The 19,177-nt window shown below is 34.0% G+C and overlaps 1 long non-coding RNA gene across 1 annotated transcript in view; it reads right to left on the minus strand.

The window, feature by feature from the left end:
• Positions 1–469: 469 nt before the first annotated feature.
• Positions 470–19,177, minus strand: part of LOC149529302 (uncharacterized) — a 45,847-nt gene continuing 27,139 nt past the window's right edge. The window contains exon 4 of the long non-coding RNA XR_016359152.1: positions 470–936. This is a non-coding gene — a long non-coding RNA (uncharacterized LOC149529302). The remainder of the gene's footprint in view (positions 937–19,177) is intronic.

The raw sequence follows: 19,177 nt of genomic DNA on the forward strand, positions 1-19,177 counted from the left end.
TTCCTTATTATGACAAATGCAAAAAAGTGTAATGTTCTTAATTGAGGTTTCCCTAAGTATGTAATGCGATGCTCTAATGGAACAAAACTTGAAGTTCTAATACTCTTTAGACTATGAACTTTACCAATAGACTAGTCCTTTCATTTTCACCTGCACTATCATCTATTTTCAAAATGTCAGAGATCGAATAAGATGTTTCTTTTTTCCCTCTCATCATAAATGCAACTCTTCCTTATGTAATGACAACTTCCTTAGTAGTTGCAAAAGTCCCTAGCCAATGGTGACACTTAGTTCTCAGGTCTCTTATTTCTCCAGTAAATCAACCCCATGGATGACTTCTTACACCTTTATATTGTTCGTGTGTGAATTGTTCACATGATTTATTTAAGAACGTGTTTTTATCATCACACTTACTATTATGTTCATTGCATGTATCGCATGTTGATTTCTCCAACATATTACTCATTTGGGAGTTCAACTCTATAGATCAATTGAATAATTTAAGAAAACCAAACAAAGTATAACAATCAAAATTATGCATTACACATTATTAATTTATAATATGTGTAGACCACTGTATACATAAGATTATATTTTCCCAAAAGTCATTAGCTACACCAATGTATAAAGAATTCATTGTTCCCTTAGTAGCTTTACTTCACTTCAATTTCTTTAGAGTACATGACTAACTCAATTATGTACAAAATTGCATGAAAGAGTATTACATTGGAGTCCAACAACATGATGAACAAGGGTGTTTGTTTCATTGTAAAAAAGAGCACCAAAAGGATGCACATTTCTAATATAGCATGATTGATCCAACAAACACCATATTATCTTCCAACTTTAAGTCATCCATTTGCAAGGATAACAATTACATTTTGATTGCAACTTCAAAGTGTGATACCACTTCTACATCTCTAAACCATTACCACCCTGCATCATGTGGATTCAAACTTTGTATTAATAATAACATGGAGATGACTTTATTTGAACTAAGTATTCACATTACAAAATTGCTAAGGACGTTTAAGTTGCAATAGTATACAAGTAGCTGAAAACCCTTGAAATTCAGTTCAAAATATCATTTGCTACATTTGTGCATGCTACAAAATTGAATTTTTGATGCAAGGAAAACTATCACAGTATTGAGAAGAGAGGAACTCTGGGCAAGGCTACGGGAAACAAGGGGAAGAATGTTGAAAGAGATTTTGTCCCCTCTTATGATGAACTCTTAATTAAGAGGGTGGAAAGAAAAAGGAAAAAAGTGTTTTCTCAGGATGTGGATGTCGAGAGAGATCTCAAGGAGATGGAGCTGGATAGAAACAAATAGGAGGAGCACGAGGACTTCCTTGAGAGCAACAAAAGGACTTCCTTGAGAGTAACAAAGATGAGGATGATCAGGGGTTTCTAAAGGGAATCTTTGGGAAGCCACGGATAATGATGAAAGATATTGGCACCCTAAAGCAAAAAATACGAGACATATCAAGGGATTTGGATCATCTCAGCAAGACAGCAAAGGGGGAGAGAACACTAGGTTAGCACATAGACAAACTTTTTGAGGTTATAGGCAATGTGGAAGAGGTAAAGAATTTGATGAAGCATGTGCCACCACTTGAAGCAAAGAAAAGAAATTTAGATCAACTGGGCAAAGACCTTCAAAAAAAGATGGATGGGTTGGATACTAGAGTGGGTAACCTAGAAAAAACGGTTAAGAAATTGGCAGATCATAATTGTAATATATTGAAGACCGTGGCTGACAACTTTTACACCCTACTGAACAAGTTGGAATAGAGCAAAAGCCAAGACTCTAATGCTATGAAAGAGGACCAGGGCCCAAGCAAGCGCACAAGGGCTAATTCCAAGAAGAATGAAGGTGCAGAAGCAAAAAAGTTGGATGAAATAAAAGCATCTGCAGAAAATATGAATATCCTGGCAGACCAAGCAGCGGAACTTCTGAAGACTATGTAGTTGCCCTGGGGCTATCTTTTTGCTTTTATTTTGTTGTCTTTTCATGCATAGTTATATTTTGGCCTCTTGTTTTTGGCTTGTTTTGTCTATTCTCTTTTGGCTATGAGGCATTTTGTTGTCTGAGCTTCTATGCTCTTGCTTCTATGATAATTTGTACAAGGTTTTGAGTACTTTAAAACATGTTTTTACGTAATGAAAACTATCACGGTAACAATTGATACTTATATATTCTATTATAGCGACGCCTTCCAAAGGAACAATATACATATATTCATGAGATGTTCAACATTGTCATGTGACTTTGGATAAACCTTTGACATACCACTCAATATCTCCACTACAAGACATTGTGGGGAAACATGTGATAGGCACACTAGATGCAGCAACAAGATGAGACATGCATTTGTAGAAATATCAAAAAAATGTAACTTATACAATTCTTGATGAGTAATACATGCAAAAGTGGACACAATGAACAATCAATGCATGTTTAACAACAGGTGTACATGACTAACTCGATTGTATACAAAATTGCATAAAAGAGTATTACATTGGAGGCCAACAAAAGGATGAATACAAGTGTTTTTTCACTGTAAAGGAGAGTACCAAAATTATGCATATTTCTAATAGCATGATTGATCCACCAAACACCATATTATTGTTAGACTTTAAGTCATTCATTTGCAAGGATGACAATTGTATTTTGATGTCAAATTCAAATTGTGGTATTATGTCTCTAAAGCATTAACATCTTGTATCATGTGTATTGAAACTATGTATTAATAAAAAACTTGGAGATGGCTTTATTTGAACCGAGTCTTAACATTACAAAATTATTAAGGAAGTTTAAGATGCAATATTATACAAGAAATTGGAAACCCTTGAAATTCAATTCAAAATATCATTTGCTACATTTGTGCACATGCTACAAAATTGAACTCTTACTACAAGGAAAATCGTCACGATAACAGTTGATACTTTTATGTTTTATTATGGCGATGCCTTCCAAAGGAACAATGTTGATATATGCATGTGATGTTCAACATTGTCATGTGACTTTGGAAAAACCTTTGACATACTACTCAATATCCCCACTACAAGATAGTGTTGGGAAACATGTGGTAGGCACACTAGATGGAGAAGTAGAAGGAGAATGAATTTGCAAAAATATCAGCAAATTGTAAACTTGTATGATTCTTGATGAGTAATGCTCGCAAAAGTGGGCACGATGAGCAATCAATGCATGTTTAACAACATGTTTGTACTTATTAGAGAGTTATTTTTAGCGAAGTGTATTCACAGGACATAGCTTGACATATCCTAAGAGATTCAATCGAGGAGATGCCACCTATATGAAACCAAATATGATGAATGACAAAAATCCAAAAGATATGCATACAAACCCCTGATTGGATTCCTAAAAGACAACAATTTGTAAGGAGGTTTTGAGCACAAAATGCAATGATGACAAAGGACGGATAGTAGACCCTAACATATGAAAAGATAAACTATCCCAATGCATTCACATCAAGATCCCAAAAGATAAGTTTTTTTCTTTGCATCGATTACATAGGATATTTATGACCCGCATAAATGTATAAAAGAATCACCAACTTAACATACGAGAAATTAGTGACCATAACTTAGGACGACATTTGGACATACAAACAAATGCACTCTTCATTAAATCTAAGAATATACGAACTCAAAATCATTACACATAATGCGAAATCAAAAGTTCGTTAATGTTCGCTGAAAATTCCTCCAAGATTTCCTCTTTGCAAAAGTTTTTTTTTAGTCTTTTTACAATAACAATGCCTTCTATTTATAGGTTTTTCTCATAACTAACTCCTTTTTGGGTTAATAACTTTCTTCTTTTTATGTGTTTTGGGCTCGGTTTATCAACCTCACAATTTTGCACAAAAATGGTCAAATCCCTAACCTATGGCCAAAAGTGACAAAAGTCAAAACTTTCAAGCATAACAATTTGGTACTTATTAACTTTGATGAAGAATCAAGACTCAAGTTAAGTTGAAGGATTTCTTCATCTGAATTTTCATCATATCTTCACCATTCTTCTGCAACTTGAAGCTTACATAACTGGTTTGAATTTGGATGTACCAAGCCATCTCCATTTGTAGAACTAATCCTTCACAACACTTATAAATGCTCTTGCCTTGTTTCTAGAATTAAAACTCTGGTTGTCGTTCTTGTAGTATCTTTCTTCGTCTGAATCTTTGGGACATGCTATGAGAACGGTGTCAAGAGGACTGCAAAACTTTAAATATTGGCAAACTATATACCAAGAGAGAGAGAGTGACTTCAAACAAAAGGCGATTATACATATAGAAATGTTTTTGAAGTATTAGATAGCAGCCAAAAGAAAGGGGGTTTGACCCAAAGTACAAAAAGGCTGAAGGATCCACTGGAGGTTACCTCCCACTTATCTAACTGATACTAGTTTTATACTTCAAAAAATAAATAAAGACAAGCTCTGAAACAGAGTAATCCTTACCACCAGTCTTGTTACTCACCAACAAATAAAATGGAAAAACATACAAGTAGTAAGGGGACATATTACTGCTATCAACCCAGTACCTAATCATATACATATATAATAAAACCTCATAGGGCACCAAGTTCAGAGTGATCCAAAACACTAAAAACTATATAAAAAAACATAGGCAAGGCTAGCTGCCCACATTCTTTCCCGGTTCCTTGTTCTTCTCCTCAAACTCTTCCTTGTTAATGTCCACCCCCTCCTCTTTGATAGGTTTGTCCAGAAGTGTCTTCATCCAATCCTCCACCAAGATTAATATTAGACTTTGGAAGAGTTTTATACATAGATTGGTGCTTCCCCTGAACAAGGTATATCTTCAAAAGACTATCACTCTGAAAATTTAGTTTGACGTGAGGCCAACATGTTTAGAATGAGCAAGCTCTAATGAATTTCTCAACCTTGACTTTTGCCAGCATTAATATTTGACCTACCCATTGACTTTACATGGGAGTTTTTCAAACTTTGCACGAACATTTGTGTGTACCCTTATAGCTTAAAAGTTCCTCAAAGATCTTCCAAATCCATTTATGCATTGTTGGCAATCATGATCTATGGATTGGGCCTTATATTAAACATGTACATTGTTTCCTCCATGAAATGGTGAAAGAGCCGTTTTGTTGAGCCCCTTTTTTCCCATTTCATATTCTTACACTCTTTATGCTTTTATTCAATATATAAGGACTATTCCACAAATCAATTCATGAAAGGATTGCGATCACAGCTTCAAATAAAAACATCTTGAGTCATTAAGCGAAATAACCCTAACTCGTGTATCTCACTCATATAAAAGTACACTCAACAATCATGTTCTGTGTCATTCGATACAAATTCATTCCATAGATCCAGTTGACATGCCTGCTCTATTTCATATCTCTGCAGCCGCTATATTCAACGAGGTGGCATATTATTGATACACTTTTGCAATCATTTCTTTCTACGATCGTTTTCAGTTGAGGCTTTCGGTCAGACAATTCAGAAGCATATTATTTGTTATACTATAAATATATTGCATTCTTCTATCATATTAGGTGCCATTTCCGCAATCCTTTTGCTTCATTCCTAGTTCAATGACAAAGCACTTTGACAAACCTAACTTTGCAACTTCAATTGTTAGCATTTTCAATCATAAAATATGATGAAAGTTCCCGCCATAATGCATGAATAATCACAGGTAGATATTATTGTTTTCCCACCATAATAGGCTTTGGCTTTATTCATCAATCCATCACTCAATATGTAGCAAGTTTCTTTTTCCAACATAATTTGCATTGGAGACACCTAGCACTATGGTATTAGTTGCTCAACTTCAGATTCCTTCTACGCGCGATTAGGATGAAGTCATACAGCCCCTGAGACTTTTAATCAAGTTCTTTTATTTTGGATGGGGTCTTCTATGAGGTTATCCTCATTTCTTTGCAACATTAGTTTAAAACACTTTGTTGCCTTCCATCTGCATCTTTAGATACACACTCAAGACTTTGAAATTTTATACTTCTGCATGAAATGACATCTTTTATAGAATACACATTGAACTCTGCACCATATTGATATTAATTTCACCTTTGGCATGGAGGATTCAAAAATTTCTCAACCAAATCATTGTATTTTCAAGAACTCCAAATGAATCTAAATTGTGAAAATGACCCTGCATATCATGAGCCCCCGGAGATAACTCACTCTTATTGAGGTTCATTAACCTCGTAAGTTTTAGCCTCTCATATTTGGGCAAAGAGGTTAAGAATCGTTTCCAAAACACGTGCTTTGGGTTTCCTGCTTAACCTTTTTTATTTTTGGAGGTTAAGCTTGGGTGTTCAAAATGCATGTTTGAAGTGCTTTTCTAACTCCTTTTTAGGTAGGGGTGTTAAGGTTTCAAATGAAATTGTGTGTTTTGAACCCCATTTCTTAACCTCTTAATGTCTTAAAGGTTAATGTTTCAATTGAAAACACGTATTCTGAGAGCTTTCATTAACCTGTCATAACTTGAGAGTCAGGTGGCAGATTTCAAAATTTTGAAGTGCTAGGCGAAGATAAAGATGAGTTGGAGGCATTAAGACCATCAAATTATTTTAAAAGGTAATAAATTGAAAGTTCTTTTAAGGATTGAATTTTGGCACACTTCAACACTTTTTGACTCTATGATGAAAATTTGGTACAATTTGACAATTAGGAAAACAAGGCAACAAGATCAAATGCCTCAATATTAAGCATTGTGTCCTTTCATCTAAATTTGAGGAAATGCAAACTAAAGAAGTTGAGAAGGATAATGTGCAAGTTGATCTCGTGGCTCTGTGCTGTTGAATAATCTTTATGTAAAGGGTTTCAGGTCCCTTCAAAACTTGTTTTTGCCTCAATCAAAAACATAAATATATAATAGAAAAAGAGACTTGAAGATATATTGAAGAAGAAAAAATTCTTTTTGCAAATATTTTATTTAATGGACTATTTTTATTGTTAAAATAATGAGCACACATAGGGTGAAAACACAAACCTGTGTCACCCTTTTGTAAAGGAAAAGGCTAACAAAAGTATAACTGGTCACCTTCAATGATATAAAACTAGTATTATTATTTAAAATTTGAAAATGACGTAAACTAATGAAATGTGTAGAAATTGATCAAATTTAGGATTATAATTTTTAACAATTATTTGAAATAAGAATTGATATATTTTCATAATTTTTATAGAGATTTTTTTAGTTGCTAAAAATTAAGGGTCTAGTTTCCACCACAAAACTATATGGAAATAAACTTATTTCCCTTTGATCTTAGACTATGTTATTGATAACATATATATCTAGAACAATCAAAAATAAAAATTAGCTTTAGACTTATATTTTCTGTTTTATAATGATTGAAATTTCAACTCACCTAAAATCAATAGTTTTCACCTCCCACCACATTTTTCAAAACAAATATATTTTGACCAGAATAAAAGTTATACATTCTAGAAGAGGACTCTCTCCTCTAGAACGTCATATAAGTTTCAATTTTTTTTTATATGATTTAATATTTTTTTCTTTCTGAAAATTGACATCTTTTCAAGTGTTAAAAAATGTGCTTGTAGATTTTTTTAATTATGATATACTATATCTAATTAAAACACTATAAACTCTATATTATAATATTCTTGACTTTGAGCTCTATAAAATGGTGTTTATAAGTCATTCAAAAAATATCATAAAAAATAGTAAGAGTTATTGAAACATCAGTTTTTTGAAATAATTATATTTCTTAAGTAATTGAATACAAACTAGTATAAAACATGCATTTAATAGATATTTTCGAATTGGAAAAGTGTGAGACCATATATAACTTAGTTGGAATGAAATTATCTAGATCATATATTTGAACAAAATTGATTTTTAGATAGAAATACTAAAATTCAGTCGTTCTAAGTCAGCCTAAAAGGTGACACAACTTTGTACTTTTACCCCACAATGAAAAAGTAAATTAAACCACACTACTAAATAAGGTATTGTAATTTATATACAATTGGATTGACTTTCACCACATTATTTCGTGATTTTTAGAGTCTTATTTTCGACTAAAAGACTTTCTAGGGGTAAGCAATTAATCAACTAACCTACTAACTATTTATTTATTCTAAAAATTTGATAGAAATTAACTATTCTTTTAATTATACAATGTTTATTAAGGAATTTTATTTTGTTTATAAAATCTTCTATTTTGTTTTTAATTTGTTTTGATGAATAAGCTTTTTTGTGTGAATATATACTTCTATTTGTTTATTGGGTATGCTTTTTTTTAAAGAAATGGAAAGAGTAAATCCTAATTTTGCTTCTTGATGATTAATTTATTTCAATTTGTATTTGGTTTTGTAGATAAAAGAATATTCTGGAAACACATATGAAACGAGCATTCAAGTATTAAATACCATTGGAAGTGTTCATTGGGTTGCAGTGGGTTTCTTAATGGTGGGTGCAATTTTGAAAACTGTAGATACAATTGAAAATAACAAGGAAGAGTGTCCAAGACTTTTTAAGTCTATGATTAATTTATCGAAAGTAATCCTCCGACTTTTGGATCTTCCAAATTTACAAAAGGAATTACATGGTAAATTACACGAGTCTATACAATTTATAGTGGAAGGAGCCATCCAATGTTGTTCACAAAAGAGAAGGAAAGGACTTGAAAGGTGCATAATAATTTTAGGTTTGAACAATTGTTTTTTAAGAATGCATAAATATATTTATATTTGTCTTTTCAATTCTCTAATATGAAGAGTAACATTCAAAGAAACCACTATAGTTTTCTAGATTAAGACTCTATTTTTAAAGATATCATTATTTCTATACATGACACTATAAAATCTTTTTGTTTAATTGAATAAGGTACAGAATTCGGAAAGCTTCAAAAGATAAACAAGAGCTTCAACAACTCAGCAGAAATATAGAAGACATGTGTGCGAAGCTTCATTTACAGATTAGTGCCTCTACTTTAAAGGGTGTGCAAAACATAGGCAATACATTAATCTCCTTGGTTAGTCCTCCACCCCTTATTCCCTCCCTCAACCATGATGCAGGTAAAACATCATCAACTAATTGTTTTTCAGCTATTGTTTGGTTAATAATATAGGTGCTATATTGACATTTTGTACCATTTCACATGTCTTTGTTACTAGCAGTTGGAATAGAGGATAAAATTAAAGAAGTCATTGAAGAACTTGATTCGGAGAGTGATAGTGCAACAACAGCAGTGGTATTATATGGTGTTGGTGGGTCTGGAAAGACCACACTTGCAGATGCAGTTTATTCCTCTTTACAAGACAAACTTCATGGTTGGAAACATTGTAAAGTTAACCTCATTCAAAGCCTAGAAACAAATCCCAAAATAGAAAACATTCAATCCTCAATTTTGCATGATTTGACTACCACCAAACATGATGTAAGAGATTACCAAAGTGGACAACAGAGCCTAAAAGAAATCATAGAAAAAGAATCCGTCTTCTTGTATATTGATAATGCTTTGTATCTAGAACCACTAGAAAAGCTTTTGCCCAAGGATTTCACAAGTGCAAAGAAGTTTCGATTACTTCTGACAGCTAGAGAAACAAACGTCTCAGGAACAATTGAGTATTGTAGGATTGAACCTTGCAAACAATATGACATAGGATCTCTTTCTATTGATGGAGCTCTTGAAGTGCTATGTAGGAAAATTGATAGAAAAATAGAAAAGGAGTCTATATTGCAAGAAAGATCTCAGGTGAGGAAAATAGCAGAGAAATGCAGTTGTTGTCCATTATTTTTGGAGGTCATTGGAGCTTATATTCATCAACGGAAGAACACAGTTGAATCTTATGAGGGAGTATTGCGTTGGCTAAAATCTGGAGAAGATTTTTGTGGCAGTGAGAAGTATAATTTTGATGAGTCAAGAGTTTTTTTGTTTTCCTACAAGGGGCTTAATCCAAGTAGCAAAGAAGCATTCCTTGACATTTGCTCATTTTTCTCTTGGTGGCCATCAAAGTGGGAGTGGGAGAGGGAAGAAGTTGAATATATTGTGGGAGAGGAAGAAATGAAATGCTTACAAGAAGGAGCTCTGATCAAGAGGGACGGTAAGAAGATAAAGATTCATGATCTCAGTTTAGCAGCTGGTCGTAATAAATCGAAGCAGACTCGAATAAAATGTGAAGAAGATTTTTCTTTGATCTTAAAAGATAAAGAGGTATGCATAAATTTTCATTCTTATATATATTACTTTTTTAATTTGTTTACACAGAAGCTTTATGAAAAATTCCCTCCTTGAGTTATTATAACATGCTTGAGAGTGTCTGAATTTTGACAGCTTGCTTCCCAAGTAAAGGGAGTTTGGATGGAAGATCCGAGGCTTCCCTTGTTTATATCAGCAGAAGAGTTGGACGCAATGAGCCGATTCTTGAGAATATTTTATGCAGGCAATCTGACCGTTGTGAAGGGAAATGCAGCAAACAATTTGACCAGCTGAGATTTCTTCATGTGGGCAGTGGGATGTGCAGATTACCAATCAATATATTCAAACTCTGTCATTTGAGATACCTATCAATTGAGAACCCCAAGGAGGATGTCATTTTGAGTTCGTCCATGGCAAGTGGTCAATGAATTCCACATTGAAATAATTTATTTCTTCCAAGTTTTCGTATTTTCCAAAATTTTAGCTATGAATTAATAATAATGATGCTTAGTACTTGGAGATGAAAATAAAGTGCACTATAAGTAGTGAATTTGGATTCTTTATCTTCATTACAGAATCTTCCATATTTAAAGGTGCTCAAACTATTTGGTACCCGAATTCATGGAATCGCTGAAATCGGGCGTCTTTGTTCGTTAAAGCAGCTGGAATTGTATGAATGGAATGCTGATGGAATTTCCCAGTGTTTTCCAAATTTACATAATCTGCAAAGGTTGAAACTGTCCCGATGTGAAGACCTAGAAGAATTGCCCGAAGCTCTTGTCAAGCTCAGGTTTTTAGAGAAGCTAGAATTGAGTGGATGTATTAATCTGAAGCAGTTGCCAGCTGGATTTGGGGGGTTGACCAATCTTACTGAGCTCGACATGTCGCATTGCTCGAGTTTGCAAGAGCTCCCGTGCAATCTGGAAAAGCTCAACTCATTACGTTCACTGGATATAAGAGGATGCTACAGCCTGCTTTGCATTCCCGGTAGCCTTGGGGGCTTGATGTCTGTGGGGGGGTCCAGAATAGAAATTCGTTGCTGTTCAAGTTTAAGTGAGCTACCAGAAGAGATTTGCAACAATACAATGGTCACAAGTATTTCACTAAACAGTTGTTACAGTTTGAAGACGCTTCCCAGCAGGTTCGGTGAGCTCACTTGCCTGCAACGTTTAAACTTGACAGGATGTAAAAGCTTAAATGAGCTGTGCGATGGCTTTCATTGTCTCGGAGGATTGAAAGAATTAAGGTTGGCTGATTGCAAGAGTTTGTCAAGCCTGCCTCAAAATTTTGGGAAACTTAGTTCTCTAGAAACATTAGATTTGTCAGAATGTGTTAAACTGGAGGAATTGAGAAGCGACTTCCATTGCCTTGCAGCAGTAAAGTATCTCTGTCTGTCTAGATGTGATAGTTTATGCAATCTTCCAGACCGTTTTGGCGAGCTTAGCTGCTTGGAAAGCTTATATCTATCAGGGTGCTCTAGTTTAGAAAAGCTTTCTGATGGATTTGGCGAGCTTAGCTGCTTGAAAATGTTGGATGTATCAGGGTGCTCTAGTTTAGTAAAGCTTCCTGATGGATTTGGTGAGCTTACTTGCTTGGAGAGCTTAGATCTATCCAAATGCTCTAATTTAGAAAATCTTTCTGATGGATTTGGCGAGCTTAGCCGCTTGGAAAGCTTAGATCTATCCAGATGCTCTAATTTAATAAAGCTTTCTGATGATTTCCATCTTCTCCCATCATTAACAAGACTGAATCTTTGCAAATGTGAGAGTTTGGGTGGTGAATGGATGGATAGTGTGGGGAATATTAGGAGCTTGTGGCGCCTAGACATTGCTGGCAGTGAAAGAATGATACAGCGTTGGATTGAAATGAAAAGACAAAAGGAGAGGAGCCTGGTGGCGGTAACAGACTTACCTCAGGTATATGCGCTAATTTTGTTTTATGGATTTAGTTTGGTGCAAATAATTAATCTTTGAGGAGAAATTCCAAATTTTATTCCATTATTATTTTGGCTACCGATATGAAGTTAGAGGATATGCACATGGCCTTAAATTGGGTATATTTAAGTTGCAGAATCACTTCTTTTCTATTTTGGTGCGAAATTTTCGACCGCATTGCATCAACTAATTCTAATTGCATCCCAATTGCAGGGTAAAGAAGGGAGAAGGGCTCTGTTTTTGGAAGGGGTGCTAGCAAGGGTATTTGATGAGGAAGGGCTTCTGGTTGACGCAGATGAAAACCCCTTGCATCCATCCTCACTTCAACCACAAAATCCAATAATCCTTATCATTGATATTGGCGATGTCATTCGGCCGTACGAAGCATTGGGAAAGAACCTGCAGCAGCTGCAAGAGAATTCAAAAGAGTTGCAAATCATATATCTTGGGAGACGTTTTAAATCATTAATATCTTCAAAGTGTGCCGCCCTCAAAATCCTGGCTCATACACCTGATAACTTCAGGACTTCCTCATTCTATCATAAATTATCCAAATCTTTTAAAGCAGCGGATAGCATTGTAGTTTTCCGTAGCACTGATCAATTAGAAGAAAACAACTTCAAATTCCTGTCGGCGTGGGAAGACATGTCTTCTTATATGTTGGATCGAGTGGCCTTTTTAGGAAACACTCTCAGAGAGAGTAATCTTGAATTGCTAAAAGAATTGCTGGTAACTGGAGAAACAGATTATCTCTTGCTCAGTGGAAACCGTCAGGTATTGTTTTCTAGTAAATTTACTTTTAAAAATTTAGTGTCGCTTTAATCGTGTAAAACTATTTGATGATTGCAATAGAATGCTGATTGCAGGTAGAGGTTGCCACTTTACAGGGAAAATTGATATTACTTCTCATCACATATCTTGATGTACCAATAATGCGCACCACTGCCCTGAAAGCAATGTATAAGAAAATGCAAAGGAGTGGCTTCATTGATAACTTGGTAGAAGTAGTTTGGGTTCCATCATACTATCTGGAGACACGTGGGAGGAGTTTGAGAGAGCGGCTGTCAATGCTCCATGGCCTTTGGTACCAGATCCATGGTTAATAAAGGAGAGAACGGAGTCTTTTATTCAGGCACAGGGAAAATCTATTTATGGTCTTAGTGAGCCATGCGTCTGTGTGGTGGACGAGAAGGGAAGGATATTAAACAAAGATGCAATGGCGATGATAGAGTGGTGGGGAGTGAAGTCGTATCCATTTTCTGAAGCTCGTGAAGAAGAACTGATGAAGGCAGAGTGGGAGACATTCAAACTCAATTCTTCATCCACTTTGCAATTCTTCTTTCAAAATATCGAGTTTCTCTCAAACAAGGTGAGTTTAGAACAATTGTAACCTTTCATTTCAGCTATGCGCTATGAATCTCCGAGCTTATTTGTACTTAATTTCATAATGGTAAGAAATTGGAGTTTTGGTGATAGGCAAAGGAGGTGATGGATCGTGGAGTGACGACGTTGTTCTGCGTGGCTTCACCCGAGAAGATGATGGAGCTCGCCCCTCACTTGAATTCTGCTTTGACAACGTTAGGAATGGAATTCAATGTGCTTTATGTTGCCCACGACCTCATCCATAGAATCAGTTCAGATGATTATGACATGGCTTGTGACAATCTCAAAGAAAATGAGTCGGAGATGTGTGGCATAGCAACACTCTCCTTGTCTGACATAGAAAGATTTTGGTGGCGTGTTAAGTATTTGCGAAAGGACTTAATGAATGGAATGGGAACAGATGAAAGGATAGTGAAGGTGAGAAGAATGGTACTGGGTCTTGCTAGTGCAGCATATAACTCCCGGGGAAATAAAAAGGAGGCAAGCATAGTGGTGGTGGATATAAATGGTGAGATTGTAAGTGGGAGGGGAATGGAAGTGGTAAAAATACTGAGTGATGGTGAAGAAGATAGCAAGGTAAAATTGGTGGGGGACATAAAAAAGAGAGGAATTGAGAAAAGTATGGAGAGTAGATGGAGAGACGGAATAATTCATCCCAAACATTGTCCACGACATCCTCTCCTCCAGCTATGGCTTTCTGAGGATATTAGCTGCAGTTTATGCAGTGATACATGGAGTAGAGGATATCAATGTAATGCATGCGAAAAATATGTAATATGTGGAGAGCGTGGAAGAGGAGAGGTAAGAGATGACATAGATTGGGTATGACGGAAAGCAATGATATATCTCAACTATTATTTGTCTTCTCAGTTCCCAGAGTTGTGCGTTTCTAGAAATTATTTATTGTATATCATCTTGAAATAGTTATTTGAAAAATATAAGGGTGTGTTTTTCTATTAAATACAAATTAAAATATCTAAGAATTTAGTTCTCCATTTAAAGAAATTAAAAAGCTATACATTCAATTATAAGAAATTTGCAATGGTATCTTTAGTATATTATTTTCTTGTATAATTGAATGTATAAATATGAAGATAATTTGAAATTATTTTCATTTATATTTGGGAATTGTTTTGAGCATTGGAAGTACAAACAATATCATTTTAGACAAATAATCTTATTTATATAGAAAAGACATTCAAGTTAATTCATATTTGACACAAGACTTTAGAACCTCTAAAATGTGAAATTGAAATGTCTTTTATAGAATAAGAGAGCAAAAAGTATCGAGCCATTAAGAAATTGATAGATTGATAGGTGATTGGTAGAGGTCATAGACTGAAAAAATATTCCCATCAAAGAGGGGCCTCCTTGAATACTCTTTTCATAAACATGAATGCATCAATAACAAGAATATCACAATGAATTGTTGCATCCTTTTTAAATGTCTTAAATATTACCTTTAATACCTTAAAAAAATTAGTTGAATTTGCTAGAAAATTAATTTGACCAAACAAAGATTGTATTAGATTTCTTGTTTTAGGAATCAAAGTCTTGTCAATTATTTCTACTCTTTCATGATCTATTTCTATAGAATTCTTTAAAATTATTATGATTTGCTAAAAACCTTTTCCAAATGGAAACAATGATCTTTTGTCCTTTCAGAGTAGTTGTCAAACCAATCTTGAAGCGACTTTTGTTTGCTTTGCAATCTTATCTCAATTAAATTCCAAGATCTCCTTTTCTATGCTAGTAACTTCTTTCCATTTTACCCTCAATTGCTTAACATCAAACATAAAAGATATATAAAAATTTCTTGTCTCTACCATTTTATCTGTAGTTTCAGAAAACAGACCATTATCATCATTGTTGATTATGTTATTCCTTCTATTGCTAAGCAAGATATATAAATCTTCATCCCACTCTTCAAAAGTTTTCAAACTAAGATCCTTATCTAAAATAGAAGGAAAAAGGTCAAAATTCTTATTCTTATATTTGGAGAGATAAGATTTTACTTTTCTTTGTATTAATTCTCTATTTATATCAAACTCTACCAAACTCATGACATAATCACCTATTTTCTCAATAGCATCATCAATGTGGGCTTTGTCTATGATAGTTGTACATATGATGACCATTTCTTCTTCTCGATCAACCCACTTAAGCAAAATTTGCCTTATCATATCTTCATTTTCATTAAAGGATTCTCAAGAACCAAGAGCTTTGATTTCTCATAATGAAGTAATTTGGTGTCAATTTTTGATGCTAGATGCAGAATAGTGCTCCTCACCCTATCCTCATATCTCTTCACTACTTCCAATTGCGAAACATTGAGTTTATTCTTTTCTTCTTCAATTTCTTCGTTTGATAATTCTCCATAATGTAGTGAGGTATGGGGAAGTTCAATGATTGGGCCAGTAGGAGGAAGGGGAGCTAGTGATGATGCAATCATCATCTGAGAAGATTCACCGTCTGTCTTCTGCTTTCCTTGTTGTTCTCAAACATTGTAATAATCATGGCCATTTCGCTAATTTTTCTCCCTTTCATCATATGCCTCTAGCACCCTTTTATACTTGGTGTTTAAATCAATAAACTTTTCTTTTTCTTTTTTGGCCACATCCAAGTTGAAATCAACCACTTCTTTGCTCATGAGAGGTGACTATTAATTGTCAATCTCTGCCACTCTAAACACCATTAAGCTCCCTGTTTGGCTTGTGTCAGAGGCTTCTTGGTGCCTTGACTTATCTCTTTTTTGTAAGGAACACATTACCAAACCTTCATGGTCTTCACTATATTTTATTCCTTTATGAGCCTCCGTGGCTTCTTCTTCAGTTCTATACTTTGTGTCATTTTCCTTTTTGATGGTATCAAATACCATAGCATTGGCAACATCTCACTCAAGGGGAACCAACACACCAGTATACTTTAACATTTGTCTCCTTGCTTCTTCTTCTTCAGTTTTGTACTTTGTGTCATTTTCCTTTTTGATGGTATCAAATACCATAGCATTGGCAATATCTCACTCAAGGGGAACCAACACACTAGTATACTTTAACATTTGTCTCCTTGCTTCTTCTTCTTCAGTTTTGTACTTTGTGTCATTTTCCTTTTTGATGGTATCAAATACCATAGCATTGGCAATATCCCACTCAGGGAGAACCAACACACCAGAATCCTTTAACATTTGTCTCCTTGCTTTTGGAGTAATTATGTTAAAGCTTTTCATTAGTTCCTCTTTTATCTCTTCTTTTATAACAAAGTCCTCTTTATTAGGTTGCTCTGTTTTCATCTTTTTGTACTTGGCTTCAAAATTTGACATACTTGATCTCCACAAAAATTGAGCAAAAGCCCTTGATTTAACAAAATCATCATCAGAGATGAACTTTTTGTAGGCTTTCTCTATCATAGGGTCTATCTCTTTCCCCTTAAAATCCTCTATTATAAGATCCAACACTAGCTTTGAGGGCTCCTATAGCATCCCCTATCATATCCCTATTTTGAGATAGAATTTTAATAATAATTAGATTATATAATGTTAGTGAATAAATAATGATAATAGAGTTATATTAAAACTAATACTAAAATATTAAAATAGGAGATAATTATTATTTAATCTATATTATCAATGAAATCATATTTAGTATGATATTTTAAATAATTAAAAAATAATAAAATCAAAATGAATAAATAAAGAAATTAAATTAAATACAAGAGACAATATTGTAGAAAGTTGAAACTTTCTAAATAGAAATAAATAATATATTAATAAACATAAATAAGTTAGTAAATAAATAATATAACATAGAATAATATAAATTAACTAAATCTAGTGAAAAGTCAAGAGATATTTAACAAATAGACATGACTCCTTAAAATTAAGATATAAAAGGGAAAAGAATTTATTTTAGAGAGGAGAAAAAGGAGGGGGAGAAGATAGGAGTTCAAAAAGGAAAAATGGAAGAGGAAAATAATATGAAGAAAATAAGGAAGTGACTTTCTGAAAAGGTATCAATGATATTGAAAGGATGTGAACCTTGGAAAGGGTCATAATTATGAATAGTTGTGACTCTTCAAAAGTGTTGTAACTATATAAGATCTTTTCCAAAAGATTTTAGTTATGAAGTGTTATGACTTTTAGAAAGAATTGTAACTATAAAGTGTTGTAACTTTTCAAAGGATTTGTATTATGAAAGGTTGTGACTCTTGAAAAAGAAGAAACAAAAAAGTATTATTTTATCCTATCCTTATAATTAGAAAAGGAAGAGTTTTAGAAAGTAAAATATAGAGTTGAGATGATCTAGAAGGACTAATTCATTGAAGGGTCGACTAATGATAGAGCCACATGGACCAAGCAAAGAGGAAGGTAAGAAAGGTATGTTTATGGATTATATTTATTTAATTATGTTTATAGATTTATTTATATTAATGAATCATACTTGTGGATAATTTATGTATATGTAAAATGAAATGGATAACACACATGACTTAATAGTTAAAGATTTAAGATCAAGAGACACCCTTTTGAGAGAAGAGAGTGATCTTAATATGGTTGATTGTTTAAGATCAAGAGAGTCCTTCTAGGAAGAGAGTGATCTTAATAGCTTAAGATCAAGAGAGTCCCATTACGAAGAGAGTGATCTTAATTCATTTATAAGGTCAAAATATTCTGTAGATGTTAGCATATGTATATGTGTCAAGGGCCCTAGATAGAGAAAGTCTCTTCTAGGAAGGACCTAAAAGGGAGCACTTCATAGAAGATGGAGAAGTAACCAGGGATCTAAGAATCCTCAAAAGGGTTATTGATCCTGATGTGGAGACGTCTTTAAGATTGGGTTAAGATAGAGGGTAGAATAGTGAAATATATTTTATTATTGTATAAATTCTAACATTAGTTTTGCAGATATTATTGTCCTTGCTAATGGGGACATTACATCCCCTCCTCTAACTCTACAGTAGTTACCAAAACATCATCACGACCTCCCATTTTCTTCAAATGTTCAACCATTGCTTGTTCATTATCAAAATGCATGGGGGTCTGGAAAGGTGAATATTCCTCAACCTTTGATGATGTTCCTTCCTCTGATTTCTATTTCTTTGCAGGGGGCTCTGTGGGAGGGCTCTCAAAGTATTGTCTCTTATAGACTAGGACAAGATGAATATCTGTGTTCCTCACAACATTGTACCCAATCTTCCTCTAAAGAGTGTACTTTCCTGGGTTCATTTCAGACTCATTTGAGAGTCTTTCAATTACCTCATTTTCCTTATCTGAATATGCGTTGATCAAGGCATTCTTTTTCTCATTCAAAACTTGAAAAATCTCAACAAAATGTATCATCAACTTTTTCAACTTATCATCCCACAATTTTATATCCTTCAATGGATCATATCTTTTATCTAAAGTATTGATAAAATCCATAATTTTTCTATACACCCTCTACTTCTTTTTTATTTCTTGCTCTTGTAACGAAAATTCATTCCTAATAATATCCTCAAGGTAATAGAAATTGTATACATGGCATTTTTCCTTAGTTGTTACCTCGAACATTTCATAGAAGCCCTCATGCCCTATATAAAAAGAAAACATAGAACAAATCATCATTAGAGAGATGGAAATACAAAAATCAGTCAAATAATACTAAGAGCCACAAAATTACCATTAGGGC

Source organism: Cupressus sempervirens, chromosome 11, assembly GCF_028749045.1.
Source record: "Cupressus sempervirens isolate cs-2001-9-10 chromosome 11, ASM2874904v1, whole genome shotgun sequence".
Taxonomy (NCBI): Eukaryota; Viridiplantae; Streptophyta; class Pinopsida; order Cupressales; family Cupressaceae; genus Cupressus; species Cupressus sempervirens.